The 25884-nt window shown below is 37.9% G+C and overlaps 1 long non-coding RNA gene across 1 annotated transcript in view; it reads left to right on the top strand.

The window, feature by feature from the left end:
- The window catches only part of LOC143690280 (uncharacterized), a 48355-nt gene extending 40881 nt beyond the window's left edge, over positions 1–7474 (top strand). Inside the window, exons 3-4 of the long non-coding RNA XR_013179102.1 lie at positions 6346–6449; positions 7294–7474. This is a non-coding gene — a long non-coding RNA (uncharacterized LOC143690280). The remainder of the gene's footprint in view (positions 1–6345; positions 6450–7293) is intronic.
- Positions 7475–25884: the final 18410 nt, after the last annotated feature.

Genomic DNA, 25884 nt, shown 5'->3' with positions numbered 1-25884 from the left:
GAGCGCTGAGTGCTGAGATGAGGTATGCCAAGCTGCTGAGCTCCCTTCTGACCTCTCTCTTTTAAGCTTCCAGCTAATTAAATTAAATGTCACTCATTGAAGAAGGCACTTCCCTTAGCCGACTGCATATGTAATCAGCCATGATGAATTTCACATGCTGATGTTTTAAATCCACAGCAGTAGACAACAGGGCATCATCACATAGCCAAGTTGACACCTAAACCTATCACATGTCCCCCCCCTTGTCAACTTGGCAACTATACACATCACCTTAAACCACATACTTAATCTGTAAATAGAAAACAGTAACAGATATCTTTTTTGTCTAACAATGATCATCTGTTCTGCATATGTGCTAAATCCTTTCGTTTACAAAATCCATTCATTTAATCCCAATATCACAAAAGCCTTAAATCATTTCAGTAACAATCCAAATATAATGCCAACTGAAAAATAGTACAGAATCTCATCAAAGTCATTTACAGGCATGGTCTGTCCTAAAGCAAAATTCTCTGACTGTGGACCTGTGAACCTAGAGCAAGTTATCTGCTTCCAATATACAAAGAAGGAACAGTCATAGGATAAACAATCTCATTGCCATAGGGAGAAATTGGAAGGCAAACAGCGGTCACCAGTACTAAAAAGTTCTGAAAACCTGCAGGGTTAACTCCATTAAATTTCAACGTCTGAGTCATTTATCTTCAAGACTTTAGACAGTGGCAGTCCCATTCTTTCCAAAGGTCTACACTGTGCCTTTGCTCCCTCCAAACACTGGGATGGTTACAATCTTGGAAGACATTGGGAAAACAATCTTTACCTTGGCTCCACCCTCGCCCAACTTCAAGACAGCACCTAGGATCTCTGCCATCTCCACTCAACCCCTCTAGAATAATGGGGTGGTAACCAGGTTCCCCCCAATCCCTGGTTTATGCACTCCACCCTCTCCAATGCCTGGGGTGGCACAACTCTTCCTGAGCAATGAAGCAAAAGGCCCATCCTCTGCTTCTGAGGCAAAGTCACCCTCTCTACATATATGGGTAGGTCTGCTCTCCTGGTGCAAGGTCTATTGGCTTCAGATCTAGCTTCCATGGTTCTGCCTGTAAAGTTATTGTCCTTCAATTTATCCCTTTTCTGCCCCTTTTAGTCCAGACTGTCAGTGGTTCCATTTATACAGATCCCACAACATTCACTGATTTTCTATGCATTTTACTATAAGCTCCAAGGAGCAGCCAGACTGCATTTTCCACATTTATTTTGGCAAGTTTTTTTGCTAAATATCCAAGTTCATTACTCTCAAATTATGTTTTCCATCTACACAGAATGCCTTCCTTCCAGTTTTCAAGAGAATTGTCTTTAGAGTCCATCTTTCCACCAATAGTCTCTTCAAAGCACTCTTGGCCGTCTCACAATCAAACTCCTCACAATTCTTCCAAAATCTTCCCTTTGACATGCTTGGTATTCACAAGCTGAAGTAGCAACACTCCACTCCTGGTACCAAAATCTGTTTAGTTGCTAAAGCTGCCAGAATGCGACACACCAGAGATGGATAGGCTTTCAATAAAGGAATTTATTTAATTACAAATTTATACTTCTTCAAAGGAAAGGCAGTTGGCTTTTCTCTGGCTTTCTGTCACATGGGATGCCACATGGCAATGACTGCTGGCCTTCTTTTCTGGTTTCTGGATTCCAACATTGTTTCCTGGGGTGGTTCCTTTCTGTATCTCCAAATGTCTGGGCTGAACTCTGAGTGCTGAGATGGGGTATGCCGACCTCTCTCTTTTAAGCCTCCAGTTAATTAAATTAAACATTAATAATTGAGGAAGGCATTCCCCTTAGCCTCCTACAGATGTAATCAGTCATAGATGAATTTCACATGCTGATGATTTAAGTCCACAACAACAGAAGGATGAGGCATCATCACATAGCCAAGTTAACACCTGAATCTAACTATCATAGCACATTTGTTCTTTTGTTTCTGACTTGTTTTGCACAGCCAATTGTCTCTGAACTTTATTCAGTTCATTGTGTGCCCTTCAACATCCCTCATTTCTATACCTACCCCAAACTACATCATATAAATGTATCATCATTTGCCATTGTAGTATCAGTCATTGTATCCTTCAGCTCCCTCTCTCTATTGGCCATCATGGATAATGTACAAAATAAATAAACTGTGTCTTACAACATCTTTGTTTAGTTGTACAATCAGTATCACTCTCAGTTTTAGACAATTTTCATTGATTCATACTGACAAAGAACCAACACATATAATGTCACCATCTATTAATCAAAACTACCACTTATCTGGGTGATTGGTAGCTCAGTGGTAGACTGCTTGCCTTTCATGTAGGAGGCCCAGGTTTGATTCCCAGACCATGCACCCAAGGTAAAACAACAATAACAAAAAACTATCACTTATCACTTGTCCTTCTCCCACCCCCTGGCCCCATTTACACTGGTAGTACTGTGGTACTGTTCATTGATGTCTTCTGGTTAACTAATGGCCATATCATGTATTTTTGGTTTTCTCTCTATACCCCTAACTATCGACCCATTGTGTGCTATTGAACCATTGAAATATTTCATGAGAACTGAGTTCAGAATGGAAATGAGGTTTTTTATTCTCTATAGCTTAATATAATACCAGGATACTTCTCAGATTATGGTGGACTGATAATTTAAAAATACTGGTAGAGTCTCTTGAGTGGCTATTAAACTCTCCCATCTGGGGAACTCTGGGTACCCTCTCAACTATTTGGGACTCCCAAGAAAGACCAAGCCCTAGATTTTGGGGCTTGCTTTTATGAAAATTATTTTTATGGGGGAGAAGCTAAGACTACCCATAATCTAAGAGTTGCTTCTAGTAAGTCTTTTTGTTGCTCAGATGTGGTCTCTCTCTCTCTCTCTCTCTCTCTCTCTCTCTCTCTCTCTCTCTCTCTCTCTCTTTCTCTCTCTCTCTCTCTCTCTTTCTCTCTCTCTCTCTTTCTCTCTCTCTCTCTCTAAGCCCAACCCTGCAAGGAAAATCATTGCCTTCTCATTTTCCCCCTAAATGACCTGTACCATTCAGGGGTGAAAATCTCCTTGAACACATAGGGTATGACTCCCAGGGATGAGTCTGATCCTGGCATCATGAGATCGATAATGCTTTCCTACCAAAAGGGGGAAAAGCGTAATCAAATAAGGTGTTCTAATTTGCTAGCTGCCAGAATGCAATATACCAGAAACAGAATGGCTGTTAAAAAGGGGAACTTAATCGGTTGCTAGTTTACAGTTCTAAGGCCAAGAAAATGTCCCAATTAAAACAAGTCTATAGAAATGTCAATTAAAGGCATCCAGGGAAAGATACCTTGGTTCAAGGAGGACCATGAAGTTCAGGGTCTCTCTCAAGTGAGAAGGCACATGGCGAACACAGCCAGGGCTTCTTTCTCGGCTGGAAGGGCACATCACAAACATGGCGTCATCTGCTAGATTATTCTCCTGGCTTCCTGTTTCATGAAGCTTCCCGGGAGGCATTTTCCTTCTTCATCTCTAAAGATTGCTGGCTGGTGGACTCTGTTTCTCATGGCTATGTCATTCTGCTCTGCTCTCTCTGAATCTCTCATTCTCCAGAATGTTTCCTCTTTTATAGGACTCCAGTAAATCAATCAAGGCCCATCCAAATGGGTGGAGACACATTTCCCCTAATCCATCTTAAACACTCTTGATTGGGAGACATCTCCAGGGGAGATGATCTAATTACAGATTCAAACATACAGTATTGAATAAGGATTACTCTGCCATTTTATGAAATGGGATTTTGATTAAAACATGGCTTTTCTAGGGTTCATACATCCTTTCAAACAAGCACATAAGGAATCACTGAAAAAGAGAGGTCAAATGGAATCAGGAGGATATTCTGGAGGCTACTCTTATACAGGCTTCAGATAGATGGTGCTAGTTGTCATGGTTTCCTAAACCCCAGTCGACATCACTCCTGTTGACTCTTAAAAACACCTAGGGCTTGAACTGAGACTCTGTGAATGTTTCATGCACTAGGTTAGCCTTCCTGGAACACATAATTCCCAAAGGGTTCCTAGGTCAGATTAATCTTTAAACTCAGAGGGACCAGCCTCTCCAGGATCAGTTAATTACATCCACCTATCCTTTAGCGTGGACACTCCTTCTTAACATGAAAAAAGTTAGAACAGACATTGTCCAAAGATTTCTATAGATTGGGATAAGGATTAAAGGAGAAGGAGGAGGTATAATAGAGAAAATGGGATTTAGCAAATAGGTATGGCTGCTTAATCACTATATTATTATTTCTTCAAGCCTCCAGTGCTTTGGAGCAGCTAGAAGGAAAACTCTGAGATTATGGAATGGTAGCCCATGACAAACTCTGGGACCTGTTCTGTAACTACTTGTTGAAGTACGCTTTGAAAATTATGGCTTTTTATCTTTCTTTGCTTTGCATATATGTTATACTACATAATAAAAAATGTTTAAAAACAAAAAAGGAATCGTATCTCCCCAAGAGGGCCATTTAGAAATAAGAAGAGCTTGGACAGAGAGAAAACTGCAATAACGTGATACTAGCAATTTACATGTTCTGTTTAATAATAATATTCTATTTTCATAGGATATATAACATACAGTATATAACATATGTCATGTATAAATGTGATTTGATATATATGATATTATATGGCATTATGAGACATGGCACTATCATAGTATAATGCCCATTAATTTCATGTAGATTAATTTTTGCCATAATCCATGGTGAGCTCTCCTATCTCATAAATATTAAGCATTATTCTTTAGCAGAAGAAATGTAGGAGATTCACCAATGCAAAAGTTGCAGCTTCTTTCCTCTGGTTTCTTTATAGTCTGGTTCTCCCCACTCCTGCCTGTCACTTCTGTTCCCAGACATATGTCCTGTCAGGTCCAAGAAATATTAATAATTTGCCTGGGGGGCAGTCTTATTCTTGGGCTTTTTTTTCTGATTTTCTGAGCTCCAGCAAATTGGTTTTTCCTCAACCCCAACCTTTTCATGCTGCAGAGCTGGACTAAGAACACTCATCGGGTTGATAAAGTCCATATTAGGTTATCTCCAGGTCTCTGGATTCACACAGAGTGCAGCCTCGGCATTCAGTACATCCTTAGAAATGCTTATTGGTTGGAATTTAACTTTACCATATGAAAACACAACTGTATTTTCCATTTCATGCCCTTTCAAGAAACTGTTCATGTTTAATATGATTGTGTCTTTCTGAAGGTACACTCCTAAAAGATGATTTTAACATTATTTTTGAGTAACATAAAAGACATTTTAAAAATTTTTATTCATAGCAGTAATATATTTATGGTTTTTAAAAAACCCAAGCATGATAGATGTAAAGTAAAATGCAAAATGCCCCCCCATAACAAAACCTTTATTGTTGCTAGAAATTGGCTTTCTTAATTGGTTGTTATGTGACCTTCCAGAAAGTAGATATACACTCACATTTAACATAGTATTACCTACTGTGCTGGTTTGAAGTATTATGTACCCCAGAAAATTCATGTCCTTTAATCTTCATTCAATGTTGCTGGGTGGGATCTTTTTTATTGTTTTCATGAAGATGTGACCCACCCAATTGTGGGTGTTAACTTTTGATTATATGGTTTCCATGGAGGTGCATCTCTATCCACTCAAGGTAGGGTTGCTTGCTAGAGCCCTTTAAGAGGAACCATTTGGTAAAATTTTTAGAGCACCAGAACAGTAGCCACACAGCCAGAGAACTTTAGAGATGAAGAAGGAAAATGACCCTGAGGAAGCTTCATGAAACAAGAAGCCTGGAGAGAAAGTTATCAAACATTGCCAGGTGCCCTTCCAGCTGAGAGAGAAACCCTGAACATTATTGGCCTTCTTGAAGCAAGGTATCTTTCCTTGAATGCCTTAGTTTTGAAATTTTTATAGCCTTGCTTTAATTTGGACATTTTCACAGAAGCCTTACAACTATAAACCAGCAACTTGATAAATTCCCCCTTTTAAAAAGCTGTTCTGCATTCCAGCAGCTTTCAAACTAGAACACACTATCACACTCACAACATATCCACACACACTTTCATATACTGGAATTTGTGTATTTATATTTCTGCTTAATACATATATTTTTATTCTTTTAATACATATATTAACAAGCTCTATGATCATTATTAATGTACTTAAATATCTAAAATACAGTAATGGCAATAACAATGATAATATCTGTATCTTGGACAGTTTCCATACCAGTATCCTTGTATCTACAGTGATCATTTTAAATGAAACTCCATTGCACAGATATTCTTTAACATTGTAAAATTCTATTTTGGCTCCAGGTTTTTGTGGCTACAAACAGTTCTGCAGTGAAGACAGCAAACTTGAGTTAATATCAATACATTTACAGACTGATTCCAGGAAAGTAGCATGATTCAGTCAAAGGGTATGTGCTTTTGTATTTTGATAGGCATTGTTTCCCAGAAGTTTGAACAGTTTATACTCCCAATAATATTAATAGTGTATAAGGATGCTAATATTATAATAGAAAAAGACAATGGTATCGTATTACATTGCTATCTCACCTTGCATGTCTTTTCTTATAAGTGAGGCTGATCATTTTCTCATTGATTTAATATTCTATTAATGGTATATCAATGCAAATGTACCTTGCATTTCCATCTTCTTCCTGCTGTAAAACATGCTCTCCAAAATGGTGACAATATCCTACTCCTGGGGAGAGCTTAAAACACTCATATTTGAGCAGTAGTTTTCTACCATTTTGTCTAAGGAATCCTTTACACTTAAAATTTTTTGAGACTCCAAAAAGCTTTGGCTTATGTGGGTTATAGCTATCAATTTTTAGCACATCAAAAATTAACTAAAAATTTAAAATTTAGCTATTTTTAATATAACAGTAATAAAACCACTATGTTAGCACAATTACCATTCTATGAAAAATATACATTTTTTTTTTAATTAGGAGAGAAATAAATCCTGGTATCTCCTTCTGCATTCACTCTATTTAGATAGAAAATATGTAGCTATCTATTTAGATAGCAAAAAGAAAACACAGTACTCTTGTGAGAAGAGTAGGATAAAAAGGACTAATAATTCCTTAGTACTATTACCAAAGAAATTCTGATCTTACGCACTTTCTGAAAGGGTTTTGGGGATCCCCACGGATACTTGGGTCACACTTTGAGAACCACATCGTTAGAGCAAGAATTCCTAATATAATATTCCTGCAGGCAGAAATATCCTGTTTATTTTTATGCCCTTTGAGCTAGGTTGTTAAGCCTTCAACAATCAACTAATCATTGCAACATTAAAGCAGAGAGGCAGCATCTATTTAATGAGGAGGAAAACATCACCAAGGCATCAAGGGTTGGCATGATAGTTATGGACAAACAAATCCTTTGCTATGGGAAATTTACTCCAGAAAATTTTGAGCACCAGGAAGATTTGAGATTGAAGATAACTCTGCATGTTTCATTATTTGATTTTGTATCTTTGATTATAATTATGCTTAGTGATTAAATCTGTTTTTGCCTGAGTCTGAGCTCAATTTATTAAATAATTAATCCTTATCTACTAACGTAATGATGGAAGTTCAATTTGTGCATGAAAATATGAACTAAGCAGCTTCTGCCCAAAATGACTCTGGAATAGGTCTAATCTGTTTCCTTACTGAAATTCAGAGTTCTGTTATTATTTTTCTTTTATTACCTTGATTTATTATACACACATACAAAAATGTATATAATGTGATACCGTACATGTGTTTTCTCCTTTGCTTGCCTCCTTCAACTTTTTCTCCCCTTACTCTATCCACATCATGCACCTCTCCAACCTCTCCAAATAATCCATGTTAGCAATTTAGTATCCATCCTTCATATTTGCTTTCATGCGGTCATGATAATATGCCTCCTGTGCACACACATAAATGTGTGCATCATTGTCTGAGTTTCCTGCCTGCTAAAACAAACACCATACAATAAGTTGGCATAACAACAAGAATTCATTGGCCTGTGGTTTCAGAAGCTAAAAAGCTTGCATTTTCTCAGGGCTGTGGTATCCTTTAGTTGACCAGGCAAATTTTGGGGTTTGTTGGCTTTTCAGTCAAATGGCAATGCACATTGAAGTGTCTTCTTTCTTTCCTGGATTCCACTGACTTCCAGCTTCTGGCTATTTCCCATGGCTTTTCCTTCTGTGTCTAACTTCTTTTGCTTATAAGTGCTTTAGCCAAACTGGATTAAGAACCACCTTCCTTTGGTTTGGGCACACTTAAATAACATCTTCATAGGTCCTATTTACAAGTAAGTACTCAGCACAAGACCTGAGCATGCTTTTTTTGGTGGGCCTAATTCAGTCTCCAACAATCATGTAAGGGCACACATAATTTCTTACACAAAAATATGATCCTATTATAGACCATCTTCCCTTTTTCTCTCAATAATTATCCCTGGAATACTAAATGAATATAGTCTTAATTAATTAATTTTAGGGGTTATGCAATATTTCAAAACTTATTCAATCTTTGTTCTCCTATCCAGGGCATTTCTATTGTTGATGGTTGTTTTTAATCAATTAGTTATTATTATTATGTTATAATCTTGCCAATCTGAACAATGCTGAAATATACATCATTATGACATATATTCACATACCAGTACTTCCATCCTTATGGGATAGGATAGATTCCCAAAGTAGAATTGCTGGGTCAATGGATATATAAATTGAGAAAAAAATTATTAAAAGTTTTCAGATTACTTCTCAGAAGGGCTTTAGGAACTCACATTTCCATCAGAAATGCCTAAGAATATCCTTATAAGTGTTGATCAGAGTTGTTACATTTTAACAGTCTGACTAGTATAAAATATTCTTGTGGGTTTGAATATTTTATCATTCTTCAATGGAAAATTTTTAAATTTTCTCTCCTGCAAATTGTCTATACAAATTTTTGCACACTTTCTATTAGCAAGTGTAACAGGATGCTTACCTGGGACTCTTCCGGCTCATAGTTTCAGCTGAGACTGCAATGCTGACAATAGTAGGCTTAATTCCCACATTCTAAATCAAATGCTAGTCCTTTTATTCAGGACTTAAAAAGCAGTTATCAGGGGGTGCAATGGTGGCTCAGTGGCAGAATTCTCGCCTGCCACGCCAGAGACCCAGGTTTGATCCCCAGTGCCTGCCCATGCCAAAAAAAAAAACACAACAGTTTTCAAAAAGTGACTCAATAAACAGTTATCCATCATCCACATAAAGAATCTATAAGAGAAGGCTAACAATTCATTAAAAGTTGAAAGGGGCCAACTCTAATGGGAACCAATTCAGTGGGAGAGAGAAGGAAATATTTCCCTACATTTAAAACAAATTGAAGAAAGTTTGTTAATACCATGGAGAGGTAGACATATCCCCCCTGGAATTTTGAGGAGGGAGAAACTGGCTCCTAAAGGGTCTAAACTGGCTTCTAAAAGGTCTAAAGCAGAAAGATTAGCTAGCATGGCCTGTCTCCACAGAGCTGAGCAAAAAGAGCCAGCGATAGGAATGGCTGCCTGCCTGGAGTTGGCTGGGTGTGGCACATGTGCATTTATTATAAACTAAATGGAGTCTTTGTATTAGAAAGCCAGACTTGAAGCATTTTTAAAGGGATCCCATTAAAGTGAACTTCTTTTAGGATGGAAAAGGAGGGGAGAGTGGTGGTGAAGGGACATGAACTGAGGATGGTATACGAGGAGCCCCAGTCTCAGATGGGGAAGCCTTGGCTGCCTTAGCTGGGATATCCCCAGCTACAGGTCTAAAAGTAACCCCTACGCTGGCCCTCAAGAGAAAAGGCCACTTTTGAACATCTGCCTTTCCTGGAGATTCCAACACAGATACAACTGTGTGACTTGTCTTGCCCCTCATCTCTATTTCTACTCTGTACCCTGATCCTGGAGAGTTTTAAAGCTTTGCGAGTGTGAGGAGAGGAGTAAACCAGCATGGTAGGAAAACAGAGGAGAAGATGGCTATACCCCTTCTTGGGATATTTGGAAAGAAAAATATTTTCTTTGGAAAGAAAAATATTTTCTTTGGAAATTTTTTTTTTTATCTTTTCCTATTTCTTAGATTGAGTACTGAGTTACATTACTTTTCACTTTTCTTCTCTGATGATTAAAGCATTAATATTCTGACTACTACTTTCACTATTTCCCATAAATTTCATAGGGAATTTATTTTTTCCCTTCCATCTAAGTATTACCTAGGAGTGTGTTTCTTTTTTTTTTTTTTTTTTTTTTAAAGGAAAGACAGAGAGAAGGAAGGAAGGATAGAAGGAAGGAAGGAAGAAAGGGAAACATCTTTTAAACATTTTCTTGTTTTATTGTATTCTGTTTCTCCGTTTTTGTTACATGGGCTGGGGCCGGGAATCGAACCGAGGTCCTCCGGCATAGCAGGCAAGCACTTTGCCCGCTGAGCCACCGCGGCCCGCCCGGAGTGTGTTTCTTGACCAGCATTTATGATATTTTGGTTATACTTAGAAATGGATTTCTGATTTTACTATACTGTTAATAGAGACTACTGTTGGAATTCGGGGGAGTTTATAACTAAGACCCTCCCCTCTCATCATTCCCTCTCCAGCAAGAACCAGTTCAAAGTTGTAACCAAGGGCCAACCATATGGAGATGAACGTGTCCATTTTAGAACTGATAAAGGCTCAGTCCAAGGCATTAGACTTGCAGCCAGGTGGCCGTGCTAACCTTCAGCTCTGATTTAGAAAGGATAACCCACTCTTCCCCCACGGGATATTGAACAGCACAGCGGCAAGTTCACCCCTCAAAGCTCATCACCTGGAGAAGCCCAGTATTGGTGACTCCTCGGGCAGCATGGCTGTAAAGCAGAGACCTTCCAAACTAAAGAATCAGGTCATCGCTTCTTCCTCCCTTAGGAAGAAATCAGCCAGGGCTGAGGGAGAAGCCAGGGGTCTTACTATGCCAGATCTACCTCTGCAGAGATGAATTAGGTGAAAGAAGGGAACCCTGTCCCTGATAACTATGTCTTAGTATTAGTTTAGTGCTAATCTTCTTTTTACCTTGTTACCAATAATGCATAATCACCTTTTTTATATCAATGTATATAAGAGGAAAAATGACTACCCATGCTTTGAAAGATCTCAAGTTATAATATATATATATATATACATATATATACACACAATAAATCAAGATTTAAAAAAGTATTTTTAATTGTTCTGTATCTATACTCATTTTGTTTACTAGATATATCCAATTTTGAAAGAATTATACTAAAGTTTTCCACTACAACTTTATTCTTATCAAGATTTCCTTGAATTTTTAATATTTTTGCTTCATATGTTTATCTGGTCTATCATTTGATGTATAAACTTTATTGCTGTTAAATCCTCTCAAATATTGTACTTTTGAGCCATATAAATTATCCTTCACATCCTGCTTTAAATTTAACCTTAACCCATTTCCCTTGCCTGCAATTCCTAGAATGTGCCAAAAAGATTTAACATTTTTATTAGGTTTAGCACCATTACTAGAATTACTTTTGCTTACATTATTTCAAGAATATTATACATGCTTAGTCAATCCATTAAGACTTAATTACATAACACAAGCAAATTTTAGCCAAGTTCATTATTCATCCTTGTTTCACTTCCTCTTTAGTATTTCCCATATTTAAGCTCTGCTTGAATTCATTTAGGTTTGCATGCAGCCACTTTAAATATTTCTTCATATGGGCTACGTGGACCACGTAGTCCTGTATCATCTTATTTCCCCAAATACCTTTCTTCTTCTATTACAGGAAATGCTATTTTAGCGATGGCTGTAGTCATCCTCTCCTCCATTCATTTACTGAAAATTTTAGTTAAAAAATCATGAACTTTAGTTCTTGAGGTTTTTTTAAAGCTGTACATTACTTTTGCTTAATTTCTTCTGCATTTTTAATGTTTTTTGTCCCCAGAAACCCTGTTTACCATGTACCTCTTTGATTTGGTTTTAAGCCTTTACCTGGGCAGATCCAGAGGTAAACCCGGCATGGCTCTCTACTGCAGTTCTCTTGGTAAAGAGCTTGCTTGCCCTGAGCTGTTGCACAGCCCCAGCAGATGCTTAGCTCAGGAGAGGCAGGTAGAGGAGGGCTGGGTTAGAGGAGAAGCAAGCGAAATTCATATGGCCCTCTGTTGTCCTCTCCCATTACACCATCTTAATACATGCAAGCTTTAATTTCTATATATTAAAGTAGGACATTTTCATTATAAAATGGACATTTTTGAAAATCACCAAAAGATAGTAACTATTGATATTTAAGAAACTTTCCTTTTAATCTTTGTTCACTATGTGTTCTACAATTCTTTCCAATGAAATGTTTATATTATATATTTATATGTCATGTATTAAATTAAGCTTAAGGTCTTCTATTTTTTATTAGTTATTTTTATAAAAATGTTTATAGCTAGTCCATATTAGTGAGGTGTTATAACATTTGTCTTTTCATTTCTGCCTTATTTCACTCACCATGCTGTCCTCAAGGTTTAGGCAACTAGTTGCATGTCTCATGACTTCATTGCTTCTTGCAGCCACTCAATCTTCCATTGCATGTATAAACCACAATTCACCTTTTTGTTCTTCAGTGAACGTATCCTTAAAGCAACTCATTGCAAATTGTGAACACTGCCATCATAAACACCAGTGTGCAAATGTCCATTGGTGTCCCTACTTTCAGTTCTCTCAAGTATATACCTAATAACAGGGTTTTAGGACAACATGGCAACTCTATACTTAGCCACCTGTGGAACCACCACACTGTCGTTCAGAGGGGCTGCACCATTCCACTTCCCTACGTACCCCTCTCCACATTTTCTCCAGTACTTATATCCTTCTCTTTTTTTAAAGCAGCTTTATTCACACACCATACAATCCATCCTAAATAAACAGTCAATGCCGCTTGGTATAATTGCATAGTCATGCATTCACCACCACCATCTATATGAGAACATTTCCATTTCTTCCACAAAGAAAGTATGAGGAAAATAAATGAAGAATAAAAAAATAATAAAATAAAAAGCAGAAACAACAACAAGAATTCCATACCCCCTCCTTTATATCCTCCTCTTACTGATATTTAGCTTTGGTATAATGCCTTTGTTACAATTAGTGGAAGAATATTACAATGTTACCGTTAACTATAATCTCTAGTTTGTGCTGATTGTATTTTTTTTCCATATAGCACACCATTTTAACATCTTGCAATGCTGACAGTCATCTGTAAAAACTTTCCAATATTTGTATACTTAATCACCATCATTTTCTGCTCTAGCTTTTGCTACATTATGCAGCCCCAGTTTTTATCCTCTATCTTTCCTTCTGGTGTCATGCATGCCCCCTAGCCTTCCTCTTTCACTTTCCACCTATTTTTCTATCCTTGAGTCTAAAGTGAATCTCTTGTAGACAACATACAGATGGGTCTTGTTTTCTAATCCATTCTACCAATCTATGTCTTGACTGGAGAGTTTAATCCATCAACACTCAATGTTATCACTGTAAAGGCAGTATTCTCCCCTACCATCCTGTTTTTTGGACTCTATATGCCATATCTTATTTTTGTTTCCCTATTTTTACCCTTATTGATAAACTTCATTTCTATATTTCCCCAGACCCCTCTCTCTTGTCTCTTCCTATCTGCCTGTAGTGTTCCCTTTAGGATTTCTTGTAGAGTAGGTCTCTTGTTCACAAACTCTGTGAGTGTCTGTATTCTCATTTGCCAGCTGCTGGAATGCAATATACCAGAAACAAAACAGCTTTTAAAAAGGGGAATTTAATGAGTTGCTAGTTTACAGTTCTAAGGCTGAGAAAATGTCCCAGTTAAAACAAGTCAATAGAAATGTCCAATCTAAGGCATCCAGGGAAAGATACCTTGGTTCAAGAAGGCCAATGAAATTCAGGGTTTCTCTCTCTCATCTGAGAAGGCACATGGTGAACACGGCCAGGGTTCCTCTCTCATCTGGAAGGGCACATAGCAAGCACGGCATCATCTGCTAGCTTCTTCTCCTGGCTTCCTGCTTCATGAAGCTCCCCAGGAGGCATGTTCCTTCTTCATTTCCAAAGGTCACTGGCTGGTGGACTGTGCTTCATGGTGCTGCAGTATTCTCTGCTGTCTCCAAATCACATTCCCCAAAACATTTCCTCTTTTATAGGACTCCAATAAACCAATCAAGACCCACCCAAATGGCTAGAGACACATCATCACTTAATCCAGTTTAATACCCACTCTTGACTAAATCACATCATCCAGGGAGATGACATGATTACAGTTTCAAACATACAGTATTGAATAGGAAATATTCTACCTTTATGAAATGGGATTTTGATTAAAGCATGGCTTTTCTAGGGGGCATACTTCCTTCTAAACCAGCACAGTCTGTCTGAAAACAATATTTTAAAATTCTCTGTCATTTTTGAAGGACACTTTTGCCAGATACAAAATTCTTGGTTGGCAGTTTTTCTCTTTCAGAATCTTAAACATATCATAACATTGACTTCTCATTTCCATGGCATCTGCTGAGAAATCCACAACAGACTCATCAAGCTTCCCTTGTATGTGATGAATTGCTTTTCTTTTGCTGCTTTCAAAATTCACTCTTCATCTTGAACACTTGACAACTAATTACTAAGTGTCTTAGAGAGTAGATTTATTTGGATCTATTCTGTTGGGGTATGCTGTGTTTTGTGGATCTGTAATTTTATGCCTTTAGTAAAAGTTTGGAAATTTTCAGTGATTATTTCCTCCATTATTATTTCTGCCCCTTTTCCCTTTTCTTCTACTTTTGGTACACCTATTACATGTATATATGTGTGCTTCATGTTGTCTTTCAGTACAGACTTTGCTCCTATTTTTCCATTCTTTTCCCTCTCTGTTCTTTTGTGTGTAGGATTTCTGATGTTCTGTCCTCTAGTTCACTAATCCTTTTTCCTGCCTCTTCATATCTGCTGTTGTATGTCTCCATTGCTTTTTTCATTTCTTCTATTGTGCCTCTCATCCCCATATATTCTGCCATTTGTTATTTCAAGCTTTTAGGTTCATCTGTATGGTCACACAGTGTCTTCTTTATATCCTTCAACTCTTGCCATATTTTCCTTCACTTCATTAATTTAATTCTTATTTGATGTAGAATATTAGTTTAAAGATCTTTAACTACTTGTTTCAACTCCTGCATCTCATTGGAAGTGTTGGTTTCTTCCTTTGGAAGTTCTATCTTTATTCCCATGAGGATGACTCATGATTTTTTTGTTGATGTCGAGGCATCTAGTTTCCTTGATTAGTTTATTCTGGAAGTCATTTTCTCTCTTTACTTAGGGATTTCTTATGGCTGGCTTGCTTTCTTTCTGCTCTTTGACAATCAGTTCAACTTATTCTAGACCTCTAACATCACATCTGTTTAACTGATCAGAATTTCTCAGCTCTCGTTTTCCTGGTTCTTGCCCTGACAGATAGGATCAACCCCAATCAGATTTTCCCAAATAAGACAGGCCCAGGACTCAGAAGAGGATATAAACAGTATTAAGGTACACTGAGAGTAAGACTCAGCAAGTTCCAAGTCTTTCTGGTGAAGCCTCTTAATTCTGTGCTATTCCTGTCTTGCCCAGCAGATGGCACTCATCAACCCATAACTCCCCACTGGTGAAAGTGGTGTGTTTATTTCTCAGCAGAGCAGATCCTGTCCCAGCTACAGGCATGGTGGAGACAGAGGTAGAGGTAGAAAGCAGGCTTAAGCCGTTTCTGTTTTCCAGCCCCTGGGGTCTGAATTCCCTGAATGAGAGCCACCACTTGTGCTAGGCCCTGCCATCCCCTTTTCTTGGGAAGATATACTATTTAGGAAATTATCTCCTTCACCTGACTAGTTACTTTGACTCTCAGATACACATTAATGCCACTCTTTTCTGGGTTAGTGCTGACAATTGAAAATGTCTAAGGCTTTGTTTAATGGTTTGCTAAAAAAGTTACAAAAAATATTTTTTCAGATCCAGTCCCCAGCTCCCTGGGTTTGCCAATGAAGAGCCAGAGTTGATAGCAGGCTCTTTGTACCCCTTTCCGAGGGGCATAGCCCTTTTCCAGTATTCTGAGCCCAGCCAATTCCAAAAGCTTCTCTTTTATTCTTTTGTTGTTGTTTTTATTAGTCCCATCTCTTTTCTCCTAGGAGAGACCTCAAGGTTCCTTTCACACTTGCTAAGAATTTATTTGTACTTGGAGCTTGATTTCAGCAGTCAGAATTTGTTAAATCTACAGTTGGAGCTTGCTTGACCTCTCCTTGCCTTATTCCTAGTAGAGACTGCTTCTTTTCCACATGGGGAAGTGTCTCTAAAACAGCCTGCTATGGCACTTGGGGAGGGGTACCAGCCTCAACAGTTTGGGAGACTTTATAATTCTGTGCTGTGATCTCAGTCCCTCTACCTGTTCATATTGGTGTACAATGTGTGCCTGGTCACAGAAGTCCAGACACTTCTTAACACTATACAAATTATACAGCAGTGAAGGCAGATGAACAATAGCTAAATTATGCAATTAATAGTATAATATTAAGTGAAAAGCAAGCCTAGAAGATTATAAATGGCATTTTTTCATAAAGGTCAAAAGCACCCCAGATCCAGAAAAAATCATGTTAGAAACATGTAAATATGTGAAAAATTAAACAAGTATGTCCAAAAGTATCAGTTTGGTTACTCTGGGCAATGCAAAGTAGGTAAGGGAGGATGATTCAAGTAAATGTAAGATTTTGTACTGTTCTTGGTCTTGGCTTAGGTACCATTTTCTTAGATGTTTATTAGGAATGAATACATATAATATAAGTAAGTAGCTAAAATAGAAGAGAGTCATGCATGAAATTAATGATGAACACAAGCCATGAACCAGGGAATATTATAAATTAAATTCTGTCTCCAAAGTCAAAAAAAGCATCATAAACCAAATTTGCTCTTTATTGGAATGTTCATCCATTATTCTCTCTCTGAACTAGCTATCTAATCTAATGTCAGGGTTATTCTATATCATTTCTAACACTTTTAAATGTGTTTTAATATCTGGTAGAACACACCCTCCTTCATTATTCTTATTCAATACAGGCAGCCCTTCCTTTGAACAGTCCTGTGTTAGCTGTAAAACATGCATCTGGAAATCATGTTCTTGATTTACTCAGTGTTTCTCAGTCACCACAGAAAGCTGCAAGGTAAGTGTTCTACTTTGCTAGCTGCCGGAATTCAACACACCAGAGACGGATTGGCTTTTAATAAAAGGGAATTTATTTTGTTGGTTCTTCAGAGGAAAAGCAGCTAACTTTCCACTGAGGTTCTTTCTTATGTAGAAGGCACAGGATGGTCTCTGCTGGTCTTCTCTCCAGGTTCTTGGGTTCCAACAACTTTCCCCGGGGTGACTTCTTTCTGCATCTCCAAAGGCCTGGGCTGAGCTGCAAGTGCTGAGATGAGGAATGCCGAGCTGCTTAGCTGTGCTACATTGCAATCTCCCATTTAAGCACCAACCAATTAAGTCAAACGTCACTCATTGCAGCACACGCCTCCTAGCCGACTGTAGATGTAATTGGCAACAGATGAGGTTCACGTACCGTTGGCTTATGTCTGCAGCAACAAGACTAGGTATGCTTACCTGGCCAAGTTGACAACTGAATCTAACTAACACAGTAAGGACACATTCTGATCAACAGAAGTTTCAGTTCACACTGTGCTGTGCAGTGTGCAGGCTGCCTGCATTCCTAAATCTTTCACTTATACATTCTGCTAGACAAATTTAAATATGTGTCACGTTTAAAAAGATGTTTAAGATTTTATTAGGCTTGCATAAAATTAATTTGGAGATAGCCATATTTCTAATATTGCATTGTCACACACTTAGAGCTCTGATTTTGAAATCTCAGGTACTATAATATAGATGCTAATATAATTCAAAATGTACTTGAGGTAATGTAAGCAGTATAAATTAAAACAAAGCAATATGAAGTAAAAAAGAACTATGCTATTAGAAAGTAGAAAACATGATTATTATTTGTAGGTGAAATTATTCTTCTTCCTTGGGAATAAAAGCAAACAAATAAACTGAAACTCTTGTAATAAATAAAAGTGTTCGATGAAATTGCCAGCTATGAAGTAAACTATAAGTACCAGAGTCTTTGAGGCTATGCTATAAATCTCTATTAGAAATGAGAAGTTAAATCTCAGTCCATGATGCCCTTTTTGGGCTCTTGGGCAATGTAGCCTTCTAACCATAGTAATTAGACCAAGAGATATCTTAGCAGCCTTGGAATGTTCTAGGACACAAAAACAGGTTTCCTAGTAATAGATCTTGATTTGTGTGTCTATGAGGCACAATGGAGACTATGGGAAAATATCAAAGTAAAAAATTGAGTCTTATAGTGTGTGTAAATAATTTACAAAGAACCTGAGTTTGGAGAGAGCAATAATGCTTTAAGGAAGTATGTGAGATTGGACCTCATCATCCCCCAACTTTGCCTCTTAGGATATGTTTTCTCTGGAAAAGAGAATGGAGCAGAATAAAGAAAGAATCTACCAAGGGCCCAGCATATCTGCTAGGAGAAAGCATTTGAAAAGATAGTCACGTGAAGAAACAAAATTTTTCTTATTGTCAGGAGGAGACAATATCCAAACTGGAGATTATCTGCGGCAACACTGGCAACTACATAAGTGATTACTCTCGAACAGAAGAAGGTCGAGTCAAGATGGCCAGGGGAATGGACACAGGAGCAGAAGGACTCTAGAACTACAGGAAATATTCTGTCCATGTAAGAATTTCACCTCTCCAAGGACTCCTGGATGAAATAACTGAGAAAATTTTCTGTAGAAACACTGGGCTTCCTATGAATCAGGAAAATATTAATTCAGATAGTTGAGTTTTGGGGTATTGCTGCAAATGCAGAAGTGGCCAGGGAATATATGGGTGACATACACAATTCACACCCTTTGTAGATGTGACACAATAATATTTTAATAGATTAACTAAAGAGTCCCCCCCCCCCATTTCCTTTAACTTCACAACACTTCATTAAGTGAGTTATTCTACTGCCTTGCCTCAAGGAAGTAATAATAGAGCTTAAGTAAAGAAGCCCAGGGTATCTTCCTGGCTTTGGGATTCTAAATTTCCACACTCCCAGGAGAAACAGAAAGAGTTCAAATACACAGACCAGGCAAAAAATAATGCTCAACACATTGAAATAAATGCTCAACATCATTACTCATTAGTAAAATGCAAATAAAAACTGCATAACTACTAGAATATCTAAAACTAAGTAGGTGATTTCAGGGGGGCCAAGATGGCGACTTAGTAAGGTGCACGCGTCTTAGTTCCTCCTCCAGAACAACTACTAAATAACCAGAAACAGTACAGAACAGCTCCCGGAGCCACAACAGAGGTCAGACACACAGCGTACCCCAGTCTGGACTGGCAGGACTGACTGCGAGACTCCGCTGTGGTGAGATCCCCGAGTGGTGCGTGCTTCCCCAGGCTGTGGCGCCGGCAGCCGGTGCCCCTCCCTCCCTCCTTCCTGGGCTGGCTGAGAATCTCAGAGAGGCAAGTTCCCCAAGCCGCGGCGGCTGGCACCCCTCCCTCACGGGCGGCTTCCCGGACTGGCTACGAGTCTCGGATCAGCGAGATCCCCAAGCCACGGCGGCCAGTGGCCGGGGCCCCTCCCCCACAGGTGGCTACCCAGAGGGAAAGGAAAGAGTCTCCAACAGTAGCAGGGGTGAGTCCAACCAAACACCAATAGTGGCATTAATCAACAAATTCTGACTACTAAAAATAGGCCCCCAGCTCAGGCAAAACTGATCAAGGCAGAAGTCGCCTATTGGGCTAACTGAAAAAGAGGAAAGGGGGCGAAACAGAGCCTCCTGTGGCTGTTTGTATGGAGGCTTGGTGCCTCTGGGCTCAGCGCTGGGATTACACAGGTTGCAACTGCCTCAAACACAGAAACAGGCTGCTTTCAGGGCTCTCTACCAGCTGAACCTTCCCCACGGGAGGGGTGAAATGCATGTCAGGTGGAATCCCTCTCTCAAGGAATTCAGATGCCAGGACTTTGCAATTTGAAGCCATTAAAACCAGCCTAGAACCTTTCCTCTGTCTCCACCACGCACACAGCAGGGAGAGCCTTCCAAAGTTAAAAGAGCCACAACATCTTTTGCTGGCGGGACACACAGACAGACAAGTGCCACATACTGCCCAGGATAAGAAAAACAGAGTCAGAGACTTCACAGGAAGGTCTTTCAACCTGCTGGGTCTCACACTCAGGGAAATCTGATTAAATGTCCAGACGCCAGCAAAAAATAACAAATCACACCAGGAATATTGAAGATATGGCCCAGTCAAAGGAACAAACCAATAGTTCAAATGAGATACAGAACCTGAGACAACGAATTCTGAATATACGAACAGAAATGGAAAACCTCTTCAAAAACCAAATCAATAAATTGAGGGAGGGCATGAAGAAGGCAAGGGATGAACAAAAAGAAGAAATGGAAAGTCTGAAAAAACAAATCACAGAACTTATGGGAATGAAAGATACAGTAGAAGAGATGAAAAAAACAGTGGAAACCTACAATGGTAGATTTCAAGAGACAGAGGTTAGAATTAGTGAACTGGAGGATGGAACATCCAAAATCCAAAAAGAAACAGAAACTATAGGGAAAAGAATGGAAAAATTTGAGCAGGGGCTCAGGGAATTGAATGATAATATGAAGCACACAAATATACATGTTGTGGGTGTCCCAGAAGGAGAAGAGAAGGGAAAAGGAGGAGAAAAACTAATGGAAGAAATTATCACTGAAAATTTCCCAACTCTTATCAAAGATCTAAAATTACAGATCCAAGAAGTGCAGCGTACCCCAAAGAGAATAGATCCAAATAGGCATTCTCCAAGACACTTACTAGTTAGAATGTCAGAGGTCAAATGGAAAGAGAGGCTCTTGAAAGCAGCAAGAGAAAAACAATCCATCACATACAAGGGAGACCCAATAAGACTATGTGTAGATTTCTCAGCAGAAACCATGGAAGCAAGAAGACAGTGTGATATATTTAAATTACTAAAAGAGAAAAACTGCCAACGAAGAATTCTATATCCAGAAAAATTGTCCTTCAAAAATGAGGGAGAAATTAAAATATTTTCAGATAAAAAGTCGCTGAGAGAATTTGTGACCAAGAGACCAGCTCTGCAAGAAATACTAAAGGGAGCACTAGAGTCAGATATGAAAAGACAAAAGAGAGAGGTGTGGAGAAGAGTGTAGAAAGAAGGAAAATTAGATATGCTATATATAATACAAAAGGCAAAATGGTAGAGGAAAGTATTATCCAAACAGTAATAACACTAAATGTTAATGGACTGAATTCCCCAATCAAAAGACATAGACTGGCAGAATGGATTAAAAAGCAGGATCCTTCTATATGTTGTCTACAAGAAACACATCTTAGACCCAAAGATAAACATAAGTTGAAAGTGAAAGGTTGGGAAAAGATATTTCATGCAACTAACAACCAGAAAAGAGCAGGAGTAGCTATACTAATATCCAATAAATTAGACTTCAAATGTAAAATAGTTAAAAGAGACAAAGAAGGATACTATCTACTAATATAAGGAACAATTAAACAAGAAGACATAAGAATCATAAATATTTATGCACCGAATTAGAATGCCCCAAAATACGTGAGGAATACACTGCAAATACTGAAAAGGGAAGTAGACACATCTACCATAATAGTTGGAGATTTCAATTCACCACTCTCATCAATGGAGAGAACATCTAGACAGAGAATCAATAAAGAAACAGAGAATTTGAATATTACAATAAATGAGCTAGACTTAACAGACATTTATAGGACATTACACCCCACAACAGCAGGATACACCTTTTTCTCAAGTGCTCATGGTTTATTCTCAAAGATAGACCATATGCTGGGTCACAAAGCAAGTCTCAACAAATTTTAAAAGATTGAAATCATACACAACATTTTCTCAGATCATAAAGGAATGAAGTTGGAAATCAATAATAGGCAGAGTGCCAGAAAATTCACAAATACGTGGAGGCTCAACAACACACTCTTAAACAACCAGTGGGTCAAGGAAGAAATTACAAGAGAAATTAGTAAGTATCTCAAGGTGAATGAAAATGAAAACACAACATATCAAAACCTATGGGACACAGCAAAGGCAGTGCTAAGAGGGAAATTTATTGCCCTAAATGCCTATAACAGAAAAGAAGAAAGGGCAAAAATTCAGGAATTAACTGTCCACTTGGAAGAACTGGAGAAAGAACAGCAAACTAACCCCAAAGCAAGCAAAAGGAAAGAAATAACAAAGATTAGAGCAGAAATAAATGAAATTGAGAACATGAAAACAATAGAGAAAATCAATAAGACCAGAAGTTGGTTCTATGAGAAAATCAATAAGATTGATGGGCCCTTAGCAAGATTGACAAAAAGAAGAAGAGAGAGGACACGAATAAATAAGATCAGAAATGGAAGAGGAGACATAACCACTAACCTCACAGGAATAAAGGAGGTAATAACAGGATACTATGAACAACTTTATGCTAATAAATACAACAATGTAGATGAAATGGACAAGTTCCTAGAAAGGCAAGTACAACCAACTTTGACTCGAAGAAATAGATGACCTCAACAAACCAATCACAAGTAAAGAAATTGAATCAGTCATTCAAAAGCTTCCTAAAAAGACAAGTCCAGGACCAGACGGCTTCACATGTGAATTCTACCAAACATTCCAGAAAGAATTAGTACCACCCCTGCTCAAACTCTTCAAAAAAATTGAAGTGGAGGGAAAGCTACCTAATTCATTCTATGAAGCCAACATCACCCTCATACCAAAACCAGGCAAAGATATTACAAAAAAAGAAAACTACAGACCAATCTCTCTAATGAATATAGATGCAAAAATCCTCAACAAAATTCTAGCAAATCGAATCCAGCAACACATTAAAAGAATTATACATCATGACCAAGTAGGATTCATCCCAGGTATGCAAGGATGGTTCAACATAAGAAAATCAATTAATGTAATACACCATATCAACAAATCAAAGCAGAAAAATCACACGATCATCTCAATTGATGCAGAGAAGGCATTTGACAAGATTCAACATCCTTCCTGTTGAAAACACTTCAAAGGATAAGAATACAAGGGAACCTCCTTAAAATGATAGAGGGAATATATGAAAAACCCACAGCTAATATCATTCTCAATGGGGAAAAATTGAAAACTTTCCCCCTAAGATCAGGAGCAAGACAAGGATGTCCATTATCACCACTGTTATTCAACATCATGTTGGAGGTTCTAGCCAGGGCAATTAGACAAGAAAAAGAAATACAAGGCATCAAAATTGGAAAGGAAGAAGGAAAACTATCACTTTTTGCAGATGATATCATACTATACGTCGAAAACCCGGAAAAATCCACAGCAAAACTGCTAGAGCTAATAAATGAGTACAGCAAAGAAGCAGGTTACAAGATCAACATTCAAAAATCTGTAGTGTTTCTATACACTAGCAATGAACAAGCTGAGGGTGAAATCAAGAAACGAATTCCATTTACAATTGCAACTAAAAGAATAAAATACCTAGAAATAAATTTAACTAAAGAGACAAAAGACCTATACAAAGAAAACTACAAAAAACTGTTAAAAAAGAAATCACAGAAGACCTAAATACATGGAAGGGCATACTGTGTTCATGGATTGGAAGACTAAATATAGTTAAGATGTCAATTCTACCAAAATTGATTTACAGATTCAACGCAATACCAATCAAAATCCCAACGACTTATTTTTCAGAAATAGAAAAACCAATAAGCAAATTTATCTGGAAGGGCAGGGTTCCCCAAATTGCTAAAAGTATCTTGAGGGAAAAAAACGAAGCTGGAGGTCTCACACTGCCTGACTTTAAGGTATATTATGAAGCCACAGTGGTTAAAACAGCATGGTACTGGCATAAAGATAGATATATCGACTCATGGAATCGAATAGAGTGCTCAGATATAGACCCTCTCATCTATGGACATTTGATCTTTGATAAGGCAGTCAAGCCAACTCACCTGGGACAGAACAGTCTCTTCAATAACTGGTGCCTAGAGAACTGGTTATCCATATGCAAAAGAATGAAAGAAGACCCGTATCTCACACCCTATACAACAGTTAACTTAAAATGAATCAATGATCTAAACATTACGTCTAAGACCATAAAACAGTTAGAGGAAAGTGTAGGGAGATATTTTATGAATCTTACAATTGGAGGCGGTTTTATGGACCTTAAACCTAAAGCAAGAGCACTGAAGAAAGAAATAAATAAATGGGAGCTCCTCAAAATCAAACACTTTTGTGCATCAAGGAACTTCATCAAGAAAGTAGAAAGACAGCCTACACAATGGGAGACAATATTTGGGAACAACATATCAGATAAAGGTCTAGTATCCAGAATTTATAAAGAGATTGTTCAACTCAACAACAAAAAGACAGCCAATCCAATTACAAAATGGGAAAAAAGACTTGAACAGACACTTCTCAGAAGAGGAAATACAAATGGCCAAAAGGCACATGAAGAGATGCGCAATGTCCCTGGCCATTAGAGAAATGCAAATCAAAACCACAATGAGATATCATCTCATACCCACCAGAATGGCCATTATCAACAAAACACAAAATGACAAGTGCTGGAGATGATGTGGAAAAAGAGGCACGCTTATCCACTGTTGGTGGGAATGTCAAATGGTGCAACCAGTGTGGAAGGCAGTTTGGCAGTTTCTCAAAAAGCTGAATATAGAATTGCCATACGACCCAGCAATACCATTGCTAGGTATCTACTCAGAGGACTTAAGGGCAAAGACACAAACGGACATTTGCACACCAATGTTTATAGCAGCATTATCTACAATTGAAAAGAGATGGAAATAGCCAAAATGTCCATCAACAGACGAGTGGGTAAACAAACTGTGGTATATACATACGATGGAATATTATGCAGCTTTAAGACAGAATAAACTTATGAAGCATGTAATAACATGGATGGACCTAGAGAACATTATGCTGAGTGAGACTAGCCAAAAACTAAAGGACAAATACTTTATGGTCCCACTGATGTGAACCGACATTAGAGAATATTCTTGGAATATGTCATTGGTAACAGAGACCATCAGGAGATAGAAATACGGTAAGATAATGGGTAAAAATATTATCTAGAGAACTGGATATCCATATGCAAAAGAATGAAAGAAGACCCGTATCTCACACCCTATACAAAAGTTAACTCAAAATGGATCAAAGATCTAAACATTACATCTAAGACCATAAAACAGTTAGAGGAAAATGTAGGGAGATATCTTATGAATCTTACAATTGGAGGCGGTTTTATGGACCTTAAACCTAAAGCAAGAGCACTGCTTTTAAATAATTTAATATTATTATTTAAATAATAGTAGTAGATGCAATCAACTGACCAATGATTCAAATCTACAAAATACCCTCACAGTAGCATTTAGGCTAGTAGTGCTTGCTTGGATCAAAAACTGGACAAAATAACCTAGCCAAGTTGATACATGAAATTAGCCATAACAGTACCATATGATTCCATTTATTTAATATTCTAGAAAATGCAAACAACATATAGAAAATGCAATCAAAGGGGACTGCAGATCCGTAGTATTTGCTTTATTGTGCTGATGCTTTCAGAGGTATACACATATATAACAACTTAGTGTATGCTTTAAAGATGTGCAATTTATTATATAAATTTAACCTTAATAAAGCTGCTAAAACTTAAAACAGATTAATAATAAAACTTTATAAATCAAAATGT

The sequence above is a fragment of the Tamandua tetradactyla genome, chromosome 7, assembly GCF_023851605.1.
Source record: "Tamandua tetradactyla isolate mTamTet1 chromosome 7, mTamTet1.pri, whole genome shotgun sequence".
Classification (NCBI taxonomy): domain Eukaryota; kingdom Metazoa; phylum Chordata; class Mammalia; order Pilosa; family Myrmecophagidae; genus Tamandua; species Tamandua tetradactyla.
This window is presented reverse-complemented; position numbering and strand designations above follow the sequence as displayed.